A 14,732-nucleotide genomic window follows, 5' to 3' on the forward strand; every position below is an offset into this window, starting at 1 on the left:
CTGGAGAAGCAACCCCATGCCTGGCAATAATCACGGTCGTGTCTAGAGGAGGACCGGTCCAAGCAGGATGTGCACCTCCATGGGGACCTCGGTGACCAGCAGTGATCGGCAAACCCGGGACGGGAGACCGGTGATCCATGCCTTGTGCTTCAAGACTGGTGACAAGGAGTGGGACCTGGAGGTATCCCAGGCTGGGTGCCCGGGGGGATCTCCCCAAATACAGTGACACCCATCTTGGGGATCGTTGGCGGGGCCCACAGCTCCAGTCCTCCGATCATTCCCGGGATCTGTAATGGCGTTCCAGTGACGCGAAGGGTTGGTCCCAACGTTCCTGCTGGGAAGTGCATGCCTCCATGGTTCTGTGCCAGGTAACCGGCAAGGTCCACCTCAAATCCCGCTGCCAGTGCCCAAGGTCCGATAACCTAGAGGGCTCCGCTATGTCTGCCTCCCTAACTCCGAGGCATGATGGCTTTTAGCGGGTGAACCGTGGCAGGACATCCCCCGTAATGGGGAGCAGCACCACTGGGGTGAGGGCAGATGAAAAGCTTCCAAGGTAGGCTTGTCCTGAGGTCTGGGCATCACCGGGACTGGTGTGGGTGGCACCGGGAGTGTCAGGATCTCCTGCACAGCTTGGAGCACTTCAGGCATCGATGGCACCTAACACTAATGAAGGCCCGCCTCTGTGTCCGGACTTCCAGGCAAGGAACGGGTGGGGTGCATTGCTCAACATGAGTTGAGACCCAACTTCCCGATGGGGGAGATGATCCACCCGGCGTGGGTCTTAGTTTGCCTCCAGCTCTGTCCTTCACCTTGTGGGAAGTAGGAGACCGTCCCCTATCGGCTTTTGACTTCTTGGCCGGGGCCGTGGACGGGGATCGGTGCTGGCTCGGCAATGGCTTCGAGTCTGATCTCACGCTCTTTCTTAGTCCTAGGTTTAAAGGACTTGCATATTCAACTCTTATCACTTATGTGCCCTTCACCGAGGCACCTGAGACAGCGACTATGCCTTTTGCTCACAGGCATGGGGCGTTTGCTGCGATTGCAGGGCTTAAAGTCTGGGGACCGGGGCATGCCCTGTCACCCGGCTAAGTCCCTGACGGGACTAACAAAACTCTAACTACTGCTAAGGGAGTTACTAACTATGTACACTAACTTTCCAAGAACTCTAGTTCATACAAACGAAGCCTAAGCAATGCTAGTAAGAGGAACAAACGTTCCATGCACCATCACTGGCGGCAAGAAGGAACTGAGGACGGGGGGACCAGGGCCAGATTAACTTTTTGTGGGCCCAGCTCCAAACATATTTGTGGCCCCCCTGGAGAATGATTGTAAAAGGGGCCGGGGGCAAAAGCACAGTGGGACGGGAGCTAGGGTTGGTCCCTAGAGCAAGAGAGGGGCCAGGGGTAAACTGCAAGCACAGCAGAGCTGGGAAGGGGGTAAACAGGATCCCCCCCCGCACCTGCCCACATAGAGCAGGTACATACTTTCTTCCAGGTTCTAGCCCATTCTCTTAGTCTCTCTCTGCATTGAGCTACCCCTCCTTCAGTGTGACAAAGTGGGAATGTTCTTAATGTTTTCTCTGAATAACATGTGGGTGCCTCAGTTTCCCCATGCATTTCTTAAGTATCTAGGTGGTGGGATAAGGCTGTGTGATTATTGCAGAGCCATAGAGGACAGGTGTGATACTGTCTGCACAGAGAATGGCTGACACACTGTCTCCTGGCAACTGATGGCCTGGGCCCCTCCCCTGCAAAGTGCCAACTGAAGGTGTTGGAGAACAAAGAGATCAGGTGGCCTCCTGGCCTGGGGAAAGAGACAAAGGACAGAGGAGGGGCTGGAGGGGGTTGCAGTTTGGAGCTGGCTGGGGAAATGGAAGGAGGTGTCTGGTGTCTGGGCTCCCTACCCCACAAGATGGACCTGACTGAGGGGTCCCATTTTCCATACCTACAAGCTCTGCTTTGACTGTGTTCCTGTTATCTAATAAACCTTCTGTTTTACTGGCTGGCTGAGAGTCACAGTGAATCACAGGAAGGGGGGGGGGTGCAGGACTGTGACTCCCCCACACTCCGTGACATCCAACAGCAGCAGGACAGGTTCTCTTCCAGCCCTCTGGGGTGGGTGTTGGGAGTGGGAGGAGTGGAGGGTAATGTGGTTACTTCTATAACCGGACTTTTAGTTTCCAGTCAGCACTGCTAACCGGACACCCAGGTCCCATTTTCTACTGGCGTTTCCAGTCTAAAACTGGATACCTGGCAACAGGGGTATGAGAGGACCTGAGGGGGTGAGGGATGGGGCAAGCATTCATTTTTAAAAGTGAGAGGGCTAAGCCTTAAGCGGTGGGAAGCAAGGGGTGGGGTGGCTAGGGAGTGGAGAGGAGCTAATGGGCAGGGCCATGTCTGCTGTACTGCCCAGTAGGTTGGAGACTGTGGGGATCAGCTGACACACTATCCCCAGCCCAGGTGACAGCCAGTGGTGGATTTAGAGTTAGTGGGGGCCCCCTAGCCCTGTGCTCAGCTTCATTTTTGGGGCCCCTCCTTGAGACCCAACCAAGAAAAAGAACATTCTCTCTTATCTCCCCTCGCCCCCGTTTTTCATTCTTTTTTAGTTCATCCTCCTCCTATAAGTAATAGCAAGTAAATGAAAATAAAGTGAGGTACCTTGATTGTTCTTGTAGTCTAACTTATTTTTCCAGAGACCACTTTAAAATTGCAGAGGGTCTCGATGGACCACTTAATGATCTTTCCAAATATTGTAAAAAACGTTGGGGTGCGGGGTCTGGCCAGGAGCTAGGGTGGGGGAGGGAGCTCAGGGTTGGGGCATGAGGTTGGGGTGTGGAGCTCTTACCTGGGGCAACTCCTGTTTGGTGCGAGGGGTGCAGGTGGGAATGCAGGGGGTGCAGGAGCTCACATTTGGTGCTCAGGATGGAGGTGGGGGGGGGGGTCAGGAGTCAGTCCTCACAACAAAGGTCTAAACTCTTGGTACCAGCTCAGCAACTTCTCATTAGTTTGGTTTCCCTCAGGTTCAACATGCCTCCTTATTCAGCCAGGCTTCAACTGTCTATGAGCAACCTGTCCCTCAACCCTTGACCTGGACCCATCTTCTCAACTGTGCTATTAATCCTTTACTCTTTCTCAGAGGACCTGTTGGAGGAGGATTCAAGAATAGTTCTATCAGTTCTTCCTCTTGTGAGAATTTTAATATTCTGCTGCTCTTTTCCCTCTGTTTTGGCTGCTCTTTCTCTTAGAAGCACCAAGAAAATGCACCTCAGCCCCCAGTACTTGCTCTGCCCCACAGCTTTCCCATTTCTGCACTTCTTGGCTCTTTCTCCCCTCATGGCTTCTCTGATTGTTTGTCAGAACAGAGGGAAAAGGACAATGTGACTTTATTTCAAGAACTTATCCATGATATATACAGTAATAATAATACTTAGCACTTAGCATTTTTCATCCTCAAAGCACTTTACAAGCATTAAATGATTAATTCTCACAAACCCCTCCTGCAAGGAAGGTAGAAATCGTTATCCCAATTTAAGAGATGGGGTAGGCGGAGAGGTCAGGTTACTTGCCCAAGGTCATAGAAGGAGTTAATATTAGAGCTGCCATTAGAATTCAGATGTTCCTGGATCATAGACCACTAGATCATAACACCTCTGTACTATTTAGGTTTGAGGCTAAACTACAAAGTTTGGATTCAGATTTAAACTGTCCCAAAATTTGATGGAAGAATCAAATCCATATTTTTGACTTGTTTGATTTTAACAAGAGACCAACTGCAAATCTCAGATCTGGATTCAAATCTAGATTTAGATTCAAACTGTCCTGACGTTTTGACATGTTTGGATCCATGTTTTTATTTCAGTTCATTTTCAGTTCAGTTTTTATATCGGTTCAGTATGGGGCCCATAGCTCCAAAGCCACATTTTTTTACTTCATTTGGATTGCAGGAAGCATGATCACAAATTAATAAGATTCTAAAGGTCCTATTGTTTCTTCTGCAGATTGGTATCACTGGACCCATTCCCAAAATTATGGCTCATCGTACAATGTTTGACCTGAATTTACTAATTTGTTTACTTACTGCTCCTTCTCTATTGAAATACTTTACTATTCACAACCATTAATCAGACAGCATTTCAAACTGAACCACCTTTTATTACAGAACTTTCAAAAAAAAAAAAAAAAAAAAAAAAAAAGATTCCCCTCAGTAGAAAAGCCTGACCATAGGTCACTCTCTCTAAACTGTGCTCATACATTTTCAATTGCAATATTCTATCGAAACACTCTTTTACATATCAAAAAGCAGGCAAACTGGCAATAAGCACTATTAAAAGAGTAACTAAAACTGCTGTAGATTAGGGAGGGTTTTCATGGTTTCACTAGAGCAAATGGAAATTTGCATTATATTATTATGTCAGTGTGACTTTCCTAAATGTATTCCTTTATTCCTGCCCAGTATACACTGCTATTGCACAGTGAGAAATGTCTTTGTTTTTCCTGCCATAGCTGACTAAAGCTATCAAGGGACATACCCATTTTCAGCAGAGTTTTATCTCGTTTTCCCATGTTCCTATGTTGTGATACTTCTGGGAACAACCATGACATTTTGTTCAGATTGGAATCATTTCACTTCTTTTAAGTATTGCTTATGTATTAATTTATTTTAAAGTACAGCCATACCAGACAACATCTCTTGTATGACAAAGTAACATTTCCCTTTTAGGCTATTTCCTGTGGTGCTAGTGTAACAATTCTTCAAGTAAGCTAAGGAAATATTGTATGATATTGAGGACAATTCAAATAAATACTTAGCATTTGGAATTCTATTCTGATTTTTCCTGAAGGTGCCTGTGTAAAGAACAAAAGCCCCCGCATACCCAAGGGATGTGAATCTGCTTGTATAGATTTTCCTCAACAGACATCACTATTTTCATCAACAACGACAACAACAAAAGAGAGAGAGAGAGAGAGAGACAGATAAATATTAGCAAATCCCTTAAGGAGAGGTTGCAGATGTTCTATTTTAGTCAGCTTTGTCTCTGTCTTGCTTTGAACTCCAAGCCTCACTCTGCAGCATCACATTTAAACCAACCAAGGACAAAACTCCTACAGAATCAGATGCTTCACTCGAGAAGAATTTCTTCCATTCGAGCTTTTCAATGACCTTCATGTATTCCTTTGCCAATGAACGAGTGTGTGGCTGAAAAATCCTGCTGTTGTTCTTTCTTTTGCTTAGAAACTTTGAAGGAAATAAGGCAAAGTCACTTTCCGAAAGGTTGTAAGTCAAGGGTCAATGGATTCTGCTTTTGTCCTCAATTATTCAAGGTTGATTAAAATACCATTTTGCCTGAGCAACGGTGTCACAAAATACACATATGTCTATAGCTCTATCTATATATAGTTATGAACCATAAAACTAATACTCCATGGTAAGGGGCTACAATGGGAGACAAGGCAAGTAAATCTAGTTAAAGGTACTGAACAGACTGTATGAAAAGGGGTTGGAGATTTGAATAAGTCCAGGTGCAACAGAAAAGAAAGAAGAAGAAGAAAAAGTCTGTCCTGGGTCAGAATGTGTCATGGCACAACACATATTTAACAAGGTGGTACATCGCCTCATGATGTGCAGTATCATTTGAAATAGCATAGGCTTGAGGATTTTATTTTTTACCTATTCTCACTAGAAAGCAGCATGTGGACACAACTAGGAAATTCAAAACGCTGCAGTTTACAAAGACCTGTGGTTAAAATGGTTGTGTTTTTGTTGACGTTTGTTGGGTACTAATTCTATTCTTTTCCTACTTTAGTGGTTTAAAAAAAAAAAAGACTTATGTTCTTTACATTTTAACATTCCTGCTATGCAATATTTTCGTCTTGGGTTTCTAGGGAGATAAGTGGGTTATGTTTGCAGGTACTCAGATCTCCCACAGGTAATTCAGAACATTGCACATGATGCTTTAATCTACAATACTTATTTTCCCCCTTCAACCATTTGAAGATTTCACAGTACTGGATATAGGCCTCTTAATCTTCCATTATTCAGATCAGTATAATGATTTCCTCCTTAGCTGTACAATATGTTCTTTTTTTTAAACAAATAGCACAGATGTAGAGGTTGCTGCTAAGTGTTAAGAATTCCCTTCTTCTCACTGACACCCCATTTGTGCTTCCATCTGCCCAAAATTTGGAGTCAGATAGTATCAAAGTTGATAGCAGCTTTCCAGCCCAGGATAAAAGCTTTTCCATAAGTTAAATACACAGTGTTATCAGACAGTATGCTGGCTTGTTAGATGAGATAATGTGACATGATATAATGCATGAGAGGAGAGAAAGGAAAACTTTGAAATCAGCTATCTGCTGGCAATCCTGATGAAAACAATCCTAGCCACAAAATAACATTACAGATAAGAGCAAAAAGAGCTGCTACACACTGTATATTGTACACCTGATGAGCACAGCAATCAGTCTACCGAACTCATACTCTGCAAACTACTTATGAAAAGCCAAGAAAATATTCTTAGATCCTGTGCTTTTATAAACATTTGTTTTATCATCATTGACACAAAAAGTGGAAAGTAAATGCATAGATATGGAGAGAAATACATAATGAGGCTATATACCCAGGTAGGAATGTTTCTACCATCAGTGGAAGAAAGATTCATAACTCATGAAAGACAAATTGAACAGTGACTTAGAGAGCTCTTTCCTTTCTAAGTGCTGCTAACATCCATATCATAGGGCAGCCCCATTCTCATTATGTATTTATTTTTTTAAAAATATTTTCACTGATGGATATTACTTAGGTGGTAAATAATAAACCTTAACAGAATCGATAATGAACTATAAAAAAGCCTTTTTGCTTTGCTGATGTTTGGACTATATTACAGCTGTTTAAGCCGCTGCTCACTCTGGCTTCAGCAAGGTATTTAGCATGTGCCTAAATTAAGCACATGATTAGTCTCATTGACTGCAATGGATCTACTTGTTAGGCATGTGAGGGACCACTCAGGCACTTAAAATTATAGATGGGCTTAAGTTCCTTGCTGAATTGGGGCCCTTTACGGGGGACAGCAGCTTTAAGGGGATCCATAACAATGGGAGTACCCAGAGGCATTATCCTTCTGGGAGCTTTTACGTGTTTGTGCCGAGCCTACCAAACAAGCACGTCATCCTGATTAGGATCTTTGGGCATGCCTGCATTTTGAATATTAAGTAATAAGAGCAATAATCAATAATAAATACCCAGAGAAAATGTCTATGGTATTTCTTACCCATTTGGAAGCAGGAAGAGCTCTCGTTGACTTGGCTGGATTTCTTGCCTAAGTGAGAGGAGAATAAAAACTCAACAAGAACCTTGGGATTTGGTAACATTATTTACAAATGCTTACATTTCTTTCCAAAAGCCAGTGGAAGTTTTTCTGTTCCCAGTGTGACCCGAAGTAAAATGAACTGATGGACTTCAGGCCTGATCTTTCTCTCATCGGACTAAAAATCAAAACCCCTTCAATGGGGGGCAGGAGCAGTACTTTTATCAAGATTTTCATACTACAAATTGCCCAAGGCTGAAGTTGCTCCAGCAAATTCAGGGATAAATGGACGCAGCAGGAGCAGAGGCACAGGCTTATGAGACAGTCCTGCATTCTAAGGGCTTTTAAGAGAACACAACGTGAATTGAGTGTGGAAAGTCAAATATATAAAATGTTGAATAACCTAACCTATTCAAGCAGATGCAAAGACAGAGAGAGTATCAGGAAACATATCTGAAGTGGGAAGCAGGTTTTTGCCCTAAGGAGTGGGTTGGAGAAGGTTGAGAGAGGATATTCTTAAGTTCTCTAATTAATCATTTATTTGAGTCCTTGAGGATCATTTTGTCATTATTATTTTGTTATTTAATTAGTGTGCTTAATTCGGGGGCTAAATCCTGTAAGTTGCTGAGGAATCTCACAACTCCCATTGACTTCAATTAAAACAAAACACCCTTCTTTTTCCATGTGTTAAAAACTTTATACAGACTCTGTCTGAGATATTGTTTAGGGTCATTATTATGATAAGAAGCACAGGAAGAAATTGTGGGGCTGATGAAGACACAGCAAGTAGTAAAAGGTTAGTACACATCAAGGGTGACATCTTGACCCTATTGAAGTCAATGGGAGTTTTGCATTGAGTTTAGTGGGCCCAGAATTTCACCACTAAAAATTAAAATCACTGGGAAAAACTAAAGCCATTAGTTATCTTGTCATCAAAATAAGTATGAAATCATCAACTGTGTTCATTCCTCTCATTAATATGAAGACTTCTTTTATAATAGGTCACAAAGAGCCTCTTCTCCCCATAGTTTAGGCATGTTTGGGATGATTGTTAGTTAGTATTATTTGGTAAATATTGACAGTATGCTCAGTGCTATACAAGACACAAATATAAAGATAGTTTAAAAGATGTACAAATAAGACAACACACATGGGAAGAACCTGAGGCATCTGCTCCCCTTAAATGATCATTGTTTATTTTTCTTTTTTCTGTTTGTGGACCCTCTGAAAGGAGTGTGGATCAGGATGGATTGGAATGCATGTGGGGGAGGAAGAGGAGGGCAAAGGGGGCTAAAGTACTGGGAGGATGTTTCATGTAAAGGAGATGACATGAAAGGTATTGAGAGAGATAGAAAGAAATGAATAGGATGTTGATGCCTGTGTAAATGTCAGGCCCTGATGGGGGCTGGAGAACTGTGGTAGTGTCTTGACACAGGCTCCAGTAGCATGCCAGGTGTACTATCGCTTGGGTGAGTGCTATTGATGCTTGAGCTGCTAACGCTATATTTGCCCTAGTACAAGGTGGAACTCAATACGTACTCCCTAACTGCCTTCCACATCACACTTTCCCCAGGAACCCAGAGACCCTAATTCCCTGACCCCCACTTCCCTAATGGCACTGAAATGTCACTTCTGGCAAGTCATCACCTTGCTAACCAGGAGGGAAATGAAATGAGTTGGAGAGTCAATGAGGCTAGAGGAAATGTGTTCCAGATGGCAGGAACTGCAGAGGAGAAGGATCTCTCAGCAACAGTGGTGAGATAGGTGTGGTGGGACAAAGAAAAGGCCACTTTAAAGAACTGGATGGAGCAGGGAGGCATTAGCAGAGAAAAGATTCATGATTTTGAACTGGACTGTGAAATGAATGGATGTCTGATGATAGGGTGACATCTATATTATAATGAATGGGACTGGAGAAAGAAGAGATCTAATTCAGTGTGACACCAGGGCTCAGAAAAGCAAGCAAAGGCCAAGCTGCTGTCTCTTAAACCACAGAACGTCACTGTCTAACACTGGCCATTCAGCGTTTAATAAAGATCTGTTTATAAAACTCTGCCTGCCTGCCACATCACTTAATATTAATGAAACAATGTGGTCTGATTTCCTTCTACATATGAGAAGGAGAGAAAGGCCTGAATCAAAAGTCCAGATTCAAACAACTTTACATAAGAGGATTTTCGAAACCCAGACCTAAATCCAGATCTCAGTCTTGCAAATGTTCCCTGTCTTTATAAAAAGTTGGAATCAAACCCCTGGATCTGAAGTCCAATAGTGTAGAGTATTGAAAACAGATCCAAATTTTGCAGCTGGATTCCATCTCCATGAGAAGGTAGTCATCCGCATTCTGCACAGGTGGGAGTCTGGGGAGTTAGATGGTCCAAAAAGACAGGATTCAAAATGTCAAAAGAAGAGATATGGTTGAGGATTTCGGAAATGGTGGAATTAAAGCAGCACTGTACACAGAGATTGTTGCAGAGGGGATGGTAAAGAGTCACAGGAAATATAGGAAGAGGAGATTTGTAGGCCATTTCATTACACTCCTCTTCTATCCTTCTGTTCAGTCAAGAGAGAATATGCTTTTCTTCTCATTCTGATCTCCCCTGATGTTTTTCGTTTTTTTTCCTATTTTTGTATTCGTTCCCTCATGAAACAACACTGATGAAACAATATGAACAAACTGACCAAATACATACTGTTTCATGTCTCATGACGGCAGCGTTATGTGTGATTATAACCATAAGTGGCACAAGGGCTGGGCTAATCCTTGAATGGTTTATACAAGGACAGAAAATACTTAAGAGCAGTGAACACAAGGTAACGAGAGAATTTTTTATCATATATGTCTCAGCACTACTAAACTGCAGATTGACCATCTTAGTTCTCCAGAGGTGTGTCGTAAGTGTACTTATTCCATTACAACCTTTTAGACGTGTTTGAAAATATTTCTAATTATGGGGCATATTCCCTACTGCTGTAAATTCATGCAGCTCCACTCCGAAGTCAAGAGAGCTTCACCAATTTATACCAGCAGAGACTAGAGAACCCAGTCTATTACATACTGCAATAAAGTCAACCCATTCTACCTAGCAGCCTTTACATTTCCGTTAAATAAACCAAGATAATATTACAGGGACAAGAGGTAGGGAAATAGGCTTTATTTTTAATACTATTTTTAGAGGCTGTGATAATAAGGTCAAGGGTTATTGTGCCTAAAGCTATTGCATACATTGCATGATTTCACAGCTACATTTTCTGATAGGATCTTCTGTGTAACTGAACCTTCATCATAAATTTCCTTGATTATAAGCCTGTGTGACTGAACAAATGGCCATCAAATGCCTCTCCACCTACTTCTGATTTCCTGATCTTCAAAATGGAACATTAAGTGCTAGTTAGTCACTGACAGTAGCAATACTCCATTTATCAGCCTATTAGGTACAGCTAGTAACGATAATGGGGGTGAATGTAAAGTAACAAAAGCCTAGAACTGATGTTTCCCTCTCCCCGCTGAAAGGAATAATTCAGTAATTACCGAGCACGCCTCATTTAGTAGACTGGATGGAGGACAGGAAATGGGTTATTCAGGGGATTTCAGGGGGTCTAAATTAAGCACCCACTGTTATATTTTTATCTTTATTGTACTATAGTCCCCTTTTTTATACTGCATACTTTAATAGCTGACTTTCACTGCTGGAAAGTTCTCTTTCAGGGTCTTCATGTTAGAGATGCAAGATTTCTTTTAAGCACTAAACTCAAATTCAGGTATCTACAATGATGATTTGCCATTCAGCACCTCTAGACTGTTATGAAGAGCTTGTTGCTATTTAGGGCCTGTGCTCAATTTGATGAATTACCAGGTTGATTAAGAGTGGCATCTATATTGAATGTTTGCCTTCTGTATCTCAACACATTAATAAGGGATCTTTTATTTATGCAGCTTCCATTGGCTGGAAACCTGCTCTATACCCAGCACTGATACTGTATTTTAAAAAATATTGGCCAGATCCTCAACTGTTGTAAATAAGTATCGCTCATTTTAGTCAATGGAGCTATGCCAATTTATACCATATGTGGATCTGGCACTATGAAATCTTAGCACAGATGTGGCTGTATCAGTTGGAGGCTACAAGTTTGAGTTCTGTGTTCTTATTAACAGAGCTGCCCAGAGAACAACTACTCCACTTCATGAAGGATTTCGAGATTTCAAAACTTGGCTTCATTTTGAATTGGTACAAAACCCACACATTTCAAGATTCTCTGCCAAGGAAAATTCTGAAAAAAAAATGTACATTTCAGTGGGTCAAGAAGTTTCATTTTAATAAAATTGAAAAGTTTCAATTCTGACTTTTAAAGTTTTGTATTATATTAAAATATATAATATGATTTTTTTTACAAACATTCAAAATGAAAAGTAATTTCCAAAGTGAAAAATTGAAATGTTTCATTCAAAAAATGTCAAAGTGACATTGAAAAAATCTTTTGTTTTTTTAAGGAAATTTAACCAAAAGCAACACAAGTTCATTAAGCATTTCTATTTTGACAGAACTGTATTGTCTGATGGAAAATGGTTCCATTGACAGTTTTCCAAACCAGTTGCACTGATCAGCCTATATAAGACTGCAATATTTCAGTTCTAGAAACCTTGAGATTTAACAAGAATTCAGTTTAGCTTTCCCTTCAGGCTTGGATTTATTTTTATTTTTATGACTAAGAGAATTTCCAATGACCTCCAGTACTACCACCAGGAAAGTGAGGTTAATTACCACCTCTTGACCTTGTACAGCTTGGCATCAGACCTTTGGCATTTTGAGCTACAGTGCATCTCTTACCTCCAATTTTCCAGTTTAATCACATAGGCTTCTACAATATCAATGTGTTGCGGACACAGTTTACGGACTCCAAAAATCAATAAGTTAATATTTATTTACAAAAACAATTAAGCTCTCTTTCCCCAAAAAATATAAAAATCAATTACAATCCAAAATATACAACATGAGCCTGATTCAAAGTCTACTGATGTCAATGGAAAGACTCCAAATGACTTCAAATGGGCTTTGGATCAGGCCTAAATGTGTAAACTTCTGACTTTATAGAATATTGGCTTCTTTAAGCAAGAGTAACATATGTCATACTCTAATCTGATTTCCTACCATCCAAATAAACACATGATATTTCAATATTTTTTAGACTAACAAGAATCCTGTAACAAATCACACATAATATTTATCTTTCTCTCTTTGTAATTTCACAGTAAAAATTCAAAGTAAAGGTCTTTGTAATAATATTCCTACATTAGCAGATGAAATAACAGAAAACCTAGCGAACAGTGGGTGCACTTTAAAAGTTTTTAACTGTGAGTGATTTTATGGATTCTATCAGTGTATCTCTCTTTAAGCATATGGAATATCTCAAAAGCTGGCAGACTCTTTTAAAACAGAAGTAAGTACAATTTCTGTACATTTAATTGTGTTATGAGAACAGAATCAAAGGTTTTTGGAGTCTTTCCAGTGGAAAGCGTAGATAAGAAGTACAAAAGCCTATAAACAGCAAAAATACTAGACCCAAAATAATCCAGAGTGGCTAGATTAAGGTGTGATAATCTCGGATCTTGTTTCATTGATCTTGTCCCTTCTGGGTAAACCTTCCATTTTTTTTTCATTTGTCAGAAGAATTATTCCACTTAAAGGACACAAACATAGAAGGGAAAATATAAAAGAAAAAAAGAGTGCAAGAGACTTTTTTTTAAAATGCAGAAATAAGCTATTGGTATTCCCACCCTAATTTTTTATACTGATACAATTTACAAGTTCAAATGCAAGAAGGAGAATATAACACACACACACACTAACCTCTTCCATGTGTCTAAGCATGTGTAAAGGGCTCCCTCTTTTTCCAAAGTAAACCACCAAGATATCAAGTTCAAAACTCCTTGTGCTCTTTCTTCTTAGCAGCAATATTTTTTCAAATCAAGAGTCACTGCTACAGTGAAATGGAAAAGATAAACTCCTAGGACTAATCAAACCCCAGGCCACATAAATTACTGTAGTCATCAGTTGGTTGATATCAGCCTGGGGTCTCCTATTGATTCTTACATCCAAGAATCTTACCATCAAAAGTCCTGGTCCTGCAATCAGGTCTGTGTGGACAGACCCTTACACTTTTGTGGAATCCCATTGAAATCATGTACGGATCCCTCAACACAGATCTGATTGTAATACTAGGGCCAGAAAGACAGAGATAAGACAAGAAGCAGTGGAGGACTCAAAGGAATGTATTAACATAGTGAATACGTTATTATATCCAACCTTCTTCTCTTGGTATATAGTGTTGGAGTGGAACAGGCTTTTGACTGATACGAGTGTTTAATTTAGCAGAAAAACTGAGATTTTATTGGTAGACTTGAATGTGAAGAGGGAACGGGGTTGGAATACTGGGATTAGGAATTTATTCCATACATACGGGAGAGCAGGGAAGAAGGCAGGAAAATGGAAGTGAAAGAAGGAAAGAATGGGAAGTGATATGGCTGATATTATTGTAGAGCAAAGATAGTGAAGTAGAAACAAAATCTGATGCATGGGCTGAGACACAGATTTGCAGGGTCATGAACTAAGGTACTGTAACCATGAATCCAAATGATACAGACCTTTGAGAATATCTGAGTCTAGGTCTCAGTCTTACAGCTCAGACCCACCTCTAAATACACATGGATCCTGTGCAGGAACACCACCAAAAAAATAGTGTAGAGCTGTGTACCACAGTTGTATCATCATCATCATCATCATTATTTGTTTGCGTAAGGAACAACTTTATTTAGCAACTGCTTTTCCTTATCATTATTCATCCACAGATACCGTATGTCAGCTATAAGCAGCTTTTGGAAGAATATTTACATTAAAAAAGCCCTTCAATAAATATTTACTTTAAGAGTAAGACACAGATCTTAGTAACAGATTGAAGAAGGCACAAAAATAGCTTAATGTTGGAAAGAGAGAAAACCTATTATTGATACACATATAGCAGATATTCAGATGGGGGGTTTGTTGTTTTGGTATAGGAATGTTGTTTTATTCATTTTAATCCTCATTCCTTCCCCCACTTTCCAGATCACCCTAAACATCTTGGTCATATTTAATTTCTCAGATCTTTATGGTGTTGAAAAGCTTGTGATTTTGCTGAATGTAGCCCCAGAACAAAGTCCTGACATGCCTGATCATTAATCCAGCAATGTGAAGTGATATGATATATGAGTGGCCTTAAAAGACGAGAGAAGTATAGTTCCCTGCATCATATGATTTATCTCTGCCATCTTCAGCCTTTTCCTGTAAAACATCTTGCTTACCTGGAACTGAGACTCCTGAAAACTGTTTGCTCTTATGTGCAATGAACAATGAAGCAGATCGTGACCTAACACAATAATTGAATTAAACCA

At 40.9% G+C, this 14,732-nt stretch overlaps 1 long non-coding RNA gene across 1 annotated transcript in view; it reads right to left on the reverse strand.

Moving 5' to 3' along the window:
* Positions 1-14,732, reverse strand: part of LOC117878084 — a 513,223-nt gene that overhangs the window by 184,394 nt on the left and 314,097 nt on the right. Inside the window, exon 3 of the long non-coding RNA XR_004645879.1 lies at positions 7,268-7,315. This is a non-coding gene — a long non-coding RNA (uncharacterized LOC117878084). The remainder of the gene's footprint in view (positions 1-7,267; positions 7,316-14,732) is intronic.

The sequence above is a fragment of the Trachemys scripta genome, chromosome 5, assembly GCF_013100865.1.
Source record: "Trachemys scripta elegans isolate TJP31775 chromosome 5, CAS_Tse_1.0, whole genome shotgun sequence".
NCBI lineage: Eukaryota > Metazoa > Chordata > Testudines > Emydidae > Trachemys > Trachemys scripta.